This window comes from Saccopteryx leptura, chromosome 1 (assembly GCF_036850995.1).
Source record: "Saccopteryx leptura isolate mSacLep1 chromosome 1, mSacLep1_pri_phased_curated, whole genome shotgun sequence".
Taxonomy (NCBI): Eukaryota; Metazoa; Chordata; class Mammalia; order Chiroptera; family Emballonuridae; genus Saccopteryx; species Saccopteryx leptura.
In genome coordinates this window covers 385,683,615-385,690,635 of record NC_089503.1, presented here as the reverse complement: position 1 = coordinate 385,690,635, position 7,021 = coordinate 385,683,615, and the positions used below count along the sequence as shown (strand labels likewise).

The 7,021-nt window shown below is 54.8% G+C and overlaps 1 long non-coding RNA gene across 2 annotated transcripts; it reads right to left on the bottom strand.

Annotated features, from left to right (window-relative positions):
* Positions 1–684: 684 nt before the first annotated feature.
* On the bottom strand, positions 685–3,154 carry LOC136389604 (uncharacterized). 2 transcript variants are annotated; one of them, XR_010748320.1, is made up of 3 exons: positions 3,030–3,154; positions 2,012–2,230; positions 685–1,017 (listed from the first exon to the last, which is right to left on the bottom strand). It is a non-coding gene; the product is annotated as an uncharacterized lncRNA (long non-coding RNA). The 2 variants fall into 2 exon arrangements; XR_010748319.1 differs by lacking the exon at positions 3,030–3,154 and adding an exon at positions 2,469–2,688.
* Between the last annotated feature and the right edge of the window lie 3,867 nt (positions 3,155–7,021).

Genomic DNA, 7,021 nt, shown 5'->3' with positions numbered 1-7,021 from the left:
CCTCTCTCCATTTTCCCATTCAAGACTCCAAGCTCCTGTGCTTACAAACAGTGATTTCTGCCCTGAAAAAAAAATCACACGCACGTCCAAAGCTCTGAGCTCCCTGACTCCACCAGCACTTGTTGAGCGCCAGTGTGTGTGCCGGGGACAGGGACGGGGCTGAGGACAGAGCCGTGAGCAAGACCGTCACGGTCCCTACCCCGCGGAGCTGTCATTCTGGTACAGAGAGACAAAATACTGAGGACACAAGTAAGGAAATGAGACGGTTGTGGAAAACACAGTGTGTGCTGAGAAGAGAACCCATGTGATGAGGGGACATGGGCGGTGACGGGGAAGGGTGTGCAGGTCAGCCCCCTCCGCCCACAGCCACTGTCCATGCACCTGGGGCTCAGACTCAGGTGTCCACCGTGGCTGCTGTCGCCACAGCCACGGCCAGGCTCACCGAGGCCGTGGCCCCTGTGTCTGGAAAGAGGCAGGGGCTGCTGGCCTGAATCCCACCCCCCTCGCCCCGCCCTGCTGGGAAAGCACTGGGCGGTGGCAGCCTGGGTCACTTGGGTATGGGTGACATCGCCGCATTCGCAACAGCAGAGCACTTTCTGAAATGAAACCCAAGTAGAATTACAAAATGCAAAGCAGATAAAAGTCATACTGGATTAGTACAAATGCACTTGATATAGTCACATGTATGCCGAGAGAGAACAATTATAATAAGATTAGATAAGACAAGAACAAAGCTGTTTTGCGGAAGATAAGATTTAAAAAAAAAGGGATTATCAGCAGCAGTTTCCACATGCGTTTGCGTTGGGCACTATATCCTCTATTCTTACAGATAAGTAATTGCAAGTTAAAAGAGGATTATCCATCCTTGCTGTATTCTTCAATTAAAGACGGAGGCAGGAGAAGCCTTCTCCCAGGTCCACTGAGGGCAGCCTTCCTGGTGATTTCAAACGGGTTAAAAGCCCTGGAACACACTTGCCAGCCTGTGTTTGTTTTTAAGTCCTATTTGATCCGGAAAACCTGGCGTGGAAAACGAGCTTCAGTCAAACATGTGTGTCCGCCACGGTGCCCCCAGAATGCCCCAGGGTCCGCAGAGGCCGTTGGGAAGCCAGAAACCCCGCTCCGTCTTTGTTTCCCAAAGACGAATACAGGCTCAATGTGGGGAAGGACCTGTAAAGCCAGGAGGCACGGCCAGGGCTCTCAGGGCTGCCATCACAGCCGCCCAGCCCGTGCAGGTTCACATTGGATTCGGACAGTCGGTAAAGAAACAGCGGAGCCAAAAACTGGTGGGCCATAGCCTTTAATCCTACCTTGCACCCGGCGGGCAAGTAAAAATACACACTGGGCTCCAAAACCCAGTCACATTCAGTGCTCACAAAGCCACTGACTTATCCGAGTTTCCTAGAATCAAAGGTTTCTAGCTCACCAACCTTATTCTCCTCAGTTCCCCATCTCCTTCCTTATCCCAGATACAAACTCTACACAGACTGGCATCTCACTCAGCACTCCGCCATCTTGGCTGCTTCTCCTGGCCTCCTCCACGTGGCCTCCTTCTGCTCTCCTCTGCTCTCTCTTGCTAATCTCAGGAACCAAGCGCACAAACTCCCGCTCCGTCCCTATTTTATAGTGTAGAAATCCAAACCCTTAATCCAATATACAAAATAGGGAAGTTTCTAATACAAAGTCACTTCTCTGAGGCATGATTGGATTGTACCGCCCTACATCAAAAAAGGGTAGGAAAGGCTTAATCCCAAAACCAAGCCCCAGGCTACAATGATTCTGCCTGCCTTTAGCCCACCCCCAACACACATTAATATCACCTGGGCTACGGCCTCCTCGTGTCATCTTTAACAAAGTGAGCATAATACATTTTATCTGCCCAACAGACCCCGGGGGGTTTTCCATAGTCCAAAGCCTACCTTGCGCAGAAATTCCTCCAGAGTCTCCCCACCCCCACCCAAAGCGGGTCCTCCCACCTCTCCTTGAATGCCTGAAGTGACGGAGAACTCACCACCTTAGGAGGCTGCCTGGCCCGGCCCGTTGCGGGACAGCTGTGACCGTTGAACGTTTTCCTCTCTGAGCCTGTTTCCCCGTCTGTGAGTGGACGTGATGACACGGTCGTGCGGTTGTGAGGATCTGATCTGGCATAGACTGGGTTCAGCTGGTGTTGGGTCTCCGGTGTCCTGCCCTGCCCCCACGCACCGTGACTTCAGAGGGGCAGACAGCCTTACGCCTGCAGGGACGAGTGCGTATGTCATGTGTTCTGTAGAGGGGCAGGGCTGGGGTCAGGTAGGGGCCGCACGAAGGGAAGCCAGCGCGGGGAGGCCGCCCACGGGAGTGAGGACTCGGACCCCCGGGAAGCTGCCCCAACTCCACACGCCGCACCTCTACCCCATCCCCGGGCCCCTCACCCCCGGGAAGCTGCCCCAACTCCACACGCCGCACCTCTACCCCATCCCCGGGCCCCTCACCCCCGCGCCCCTGGCCTCAGAGACTTGTCTGTCTGCCCTCCTGTCACCCACGCTGTGGCCTCGCGGAGGAGGCAGGAGATTAAGTCCCAGGGCCAGCCTTGCCCCCGCCACGGAGCCGGTGCTTCATTACCAACCCGCCCGGCTGTCTGCGGCCATCGATCGGCCCTGGCCTGAGTGACCTCTGATCAATGGGCAGCGTGTTATTTACTGAATTCTGCCCCGAGCCAGCTGAGAAGACAGGAAGGAGGCCCGGTCAGAGCACAGCCACCTTCCTGCGGCAGAAAGGAGCGGCCACCACCAGCCCGTCCTGTACTGGGGCAGGGGGTGAGGGCAGGGCAGGGAGTTGGCTGCGCTCCTTCGCTCTCCCCAGGAGTCAGGAGTCCTGGGCCCAGCACAGCCCTGTGACCTTGGCCAGGGCCTTTGTGCCTTCCCTGTCCCCCGGCCCACGGCCCACGGGGTGGCAGGTAGTGAAGGGGAGGGGAGGAGCAGGTGAGACCAGTGCCTTGTCCAAAGAGGAGGCACCTTGTTCCGTGCCCTGCCCCGTGCCCCACGGGTGCTCACCTCTGACTTGGCCGAAGTTGGGGCGGGGTCCCAGGCAGGCGCTGGCCCCCTCCCCTCTCCACTGTCCCACGCAGGCCTTCTCCCCGCCAGCCCCTGCGCCAGGAAGCCTGGAAGAAAGAGCGAGGAAGTCCCGCCTCTTGGAGGGGCCGTATTTGAGATGGGCCTTGACCTAGAAAACATGGGGTGTAGGGACAGAACTGCTGGGGGTCACGCCCCTGTCCCCGGGCTCTGCCTCAGCCCCTTTGGAGGTCAGCCTGGTGAGAACCACGGGTGCACACGGTCCTGGGCTGAGTGGACCAGAGCAGGCACCTGGCGAGGGGCCAGCCAGTCACTAATGACAGAGGCCGCCTTGACCTATGGCTGGAACTGGAATCCGCCCAGGAGCTTGACCGAGGGCAGCAGCAGGCCAGTTACCCCCCGGAGGGGGCAGAGGAAGGGCCTGAGAGGCTGTGAGGGGCCGTGCGGCATCAAAGGCATGAGGCAGCGCATTCTGAGAGACGTGAGTGATGGGCGAGTGGGACACCGGACGGTGACGCAGGAGAGTGGACGTGCACCGTGGTGGGACCAGCCAGGACCACCCAGGACAGGGGACACTCATCGAGGACCAGTCCCCGGCCCCCGGCCCCCGGCCCAGTCCACATACATCCTTCCGTAAGCCGTCGGTCAAGGTAAGTTGTGTGTGTCTCTCTGTTCTTGGCAACCGACATATCTGAGCGAGGATCTGAATGGGACGGTTCCGGCAGTGGGCACAGCACGGGGCTTGGCGGAGGCTGAGTTACAGAGGTACGAAGGATTCAATCATGGACCCTCGCCCACGGAGTCAACCAGCTTCAGCCCCTCTCCCCCTCTATCACAGGCTTGGTTCTCTCAGCAGGGAGCCCCCATGCTTAGATGGGGGCCAAGGGTCACTTCACTCATTTATCACAAACCAGCAGCGGGTAAGCCTCTGAGGAAGGTGTCCTTGAGAGTCGGGGCCAGGCCTTGCACTGACCCTGGCTCGGAGGTCTGGGGGACAGGCAGGGGGACAGGACATAGTCTTGCTGAATGGCCCAGTTCTGACTAGGGCATCCCACGGGCCTCTCTGCTAGGGGTCAGAGAGAGGGGCCCATGCTGGGGGCGTCTGGGCCCGAACACATTGGGTCCCTGTGGACATCAGCCCCACAGAGTAGGGGGTGGGGGAGGAATGAATCCAGGCCGAAGCGTCTGGTCTGGGGAAACAGTGAAGTCGTGGTTCAGCTGTTCTAGTCTTAGGTAACCCTTCACGTGGGTTTCTGGGGCTCTCCTTATACCAGCCCTTCTGTCCCAATGACTTGAGCAATCTCTTCCCGTCAGTCCGATGTAGCTGAGTGTAAGGACACCTCCTCCTGGGAGCCTTCCTGGCTTGCCCTTCCACCTCATGGCTGTCGCTCCATCTTCCCCACGCACTGCAGAGAGACCCACATTAGCCCTCACTCCCTGAGCATAACTGTTTGCTCGTTCCCACCACACACACTAGACCACTAGTTCTCAAAATTTTTGGTGTCAGGACCTCTTTATACTAAAAGGTTATTTAAGATGCAAAAAAAAAAGCGCCTTTTTTTTAAATTGATTTTTACAGAGAGAGAGAGAGAGAGAGAGAAACAATGATTTGTTGCTTGACTTACCTATGCATTTATTGGTTGATTCTTTCATGTACCCTGAGTGGGGATCAAACCCGCAACCTCAGCATGGCGGACGACCCTCTAGCCAAGTTGAGCCACCTGGTCAGGGCCCAAAGAGTTTCTGTTTGTATGGGTTTCTCAACATTTTACCATATTACAAGTTAAAACTGAAACATGTCTGAGTATTCCTTTATCGACTCACTTTAAAACAAAAATAAGCTCAGTGCATGCTAACGGAAGTCATATATTTCTGTAAAATGATGACTGTTTTCAAAAACAAAAGAGAGAAGAGTGGGGCTGTCTCACATTTTGGCAAATCTCTTCAATGTCTGGCCTGCACGGAAGACAGCTGGATTCTTAGTCCGCCTCTACACTCGGCCCCCCAGAAACATGCTGCCCTGGCCGCGGTAAATAAAGGCAACCGGCCTCGCTCGGATATGCAGGTGGGGAGGGGAGGAGAATTCCAGCAGCCTGTTCCAATATTGTGGCCATTCTCTGATACGACGCCAAAGCTCAACACGTGGTTAAGTTCCAGAGGGTTAGCCGAAGTCTGGGGTCTGCAACCTCACTGATAAACTTTTTACAGTCCGTTACATGAAAATCCATTGATCTGGCCTGACCAGGCGGTGGCGCAGTGGATAGAGCGTCGGACTGGGATGCGGAGGACCCGGGTTCGAGACCCCGAGGTCACTGGCTTGAATGTGGGATCATAGACATGACCCCATGGTCGCTGGCTTAAGCCCAAAGGTCGCTGGCTTGAGGAAGGGGTCACTTGCTCTGCTGTAGCCCGCCAAGCCCACCTGCCGTCAATCAACGAACAACTAAGATGCCGCAACGAAGAATTGATGCTTCTCCTCTCCCTCTCTTCCTGTCTGTCCCTATCTGTCCCTCTCTCTGATTCTCTCTGTCTCTGTCAAAAAAAAAAAAAAAATCCATTGGTCTGTCTTGCGCTTTGAATAGCTCTTTTACCTCCATAAGATTTTGTAATATCATGCACTGGCCATTTGGAAATAAAAAGCCTTTAAGTATTGAGAAGCTGCCACCACGCCCGTCGTCGCAGATAGAAGTTGTCCAAAATTCAAATTTCCGCTTTGAAATGTTGAAGCTCCGATTTTATCATTGCCAACACCTGACATCTTTCCTTAAAGCGACATTCTCGCTTCGTTTATTTTCAAGAAAAATATATATGTCAGCTACCCCAGCCTGAGTCGCTATAGTATGTCTATACAGTTGTTCTTTTCAAGTAAAATTGGTGCCACATGAAAAAGTGGCCATTCCCGCTCACGTCAATCACAATCCCGCAGCCCTGGTTTTGTTGTTGTTGGTTTTTTTAGACAAATGCCACACTTCTGTGTGGGCGCAGCAGAAATGTATTTCTTATTTTATCACCCGAAGTATTCGAAAGATGTGTACTCGATCGAGGTGGAGATGGAGTAAAGCTAATGGTCTGTATTGCCTCATCAAGGACATTCTTGGTGAAACTGGCTCCTTCTCTCCCGCCGCTGGCTGGTAAGGAGCCCTGGGTGACCGGCGCAGTGTGGAGCTGCCACCTAGACCCGTGTGGGGGCACCAACACTGTGGCTTTTGCACCACCAGTTGCAAATATCACCACAGTGAATATGGTGAATACACTGTCTTTGTGTTCCAGTGAAAGCCGTTTTGACCTTGTGGTCCCCGTGGTAGGGGTCTTGGGACCACACCTTGAGGACTGAGCCCCCGGAAGGCAGGAGCTGTGTCATCTCGTCCCTGCATCCTTGTGTCACAGAGATGGTGCCCCACACCTGGGCAAGGTAACAGGCCACACCACGGAGCACTTGCTGGGAACCTTCGGGACGAATCCATTACCCTCACCGCAACCTTGAGGCAGGTACCTGTATTAGAGGACTCGTTTCACCAGTGGGGAGACTGAGGCACGGCGAGGCAGGGAGTGCCTCCCTCTACCGCCTCTCAGTATTAAAAAGAGAACCATGCTGCCTGACCAGGCGGTGGCACAGTGGATAGAGTGTCAGACTGGGATGTGGAGGACCCAGGTTCGAGATTCCGAGGTTGCCAGCTTGAGCACGGGCTCATCTGGTTTGAGCAAGGCTCACCAGCTTGAGCCCAAGGTCACTGGCTTGAGCAAGGGGTCACTGGCTCTGCTGTAGCCCCCCGGTCAAGGCACATATGAGAAAGCAATCCATAAACAACTAAGGAGCCACAACGAAGAATTGATGTTTCTCATCTCTCTCCCTTCCTGTCTGTCTGTCCCTATCTGTCCCTCTCTCTGACTCTCTGCCTCTCTCTCTCTCTCTCTCTCTCTCACACACACACACACACACACACACACACAAAGAGAACCATGCTGACTTCCAG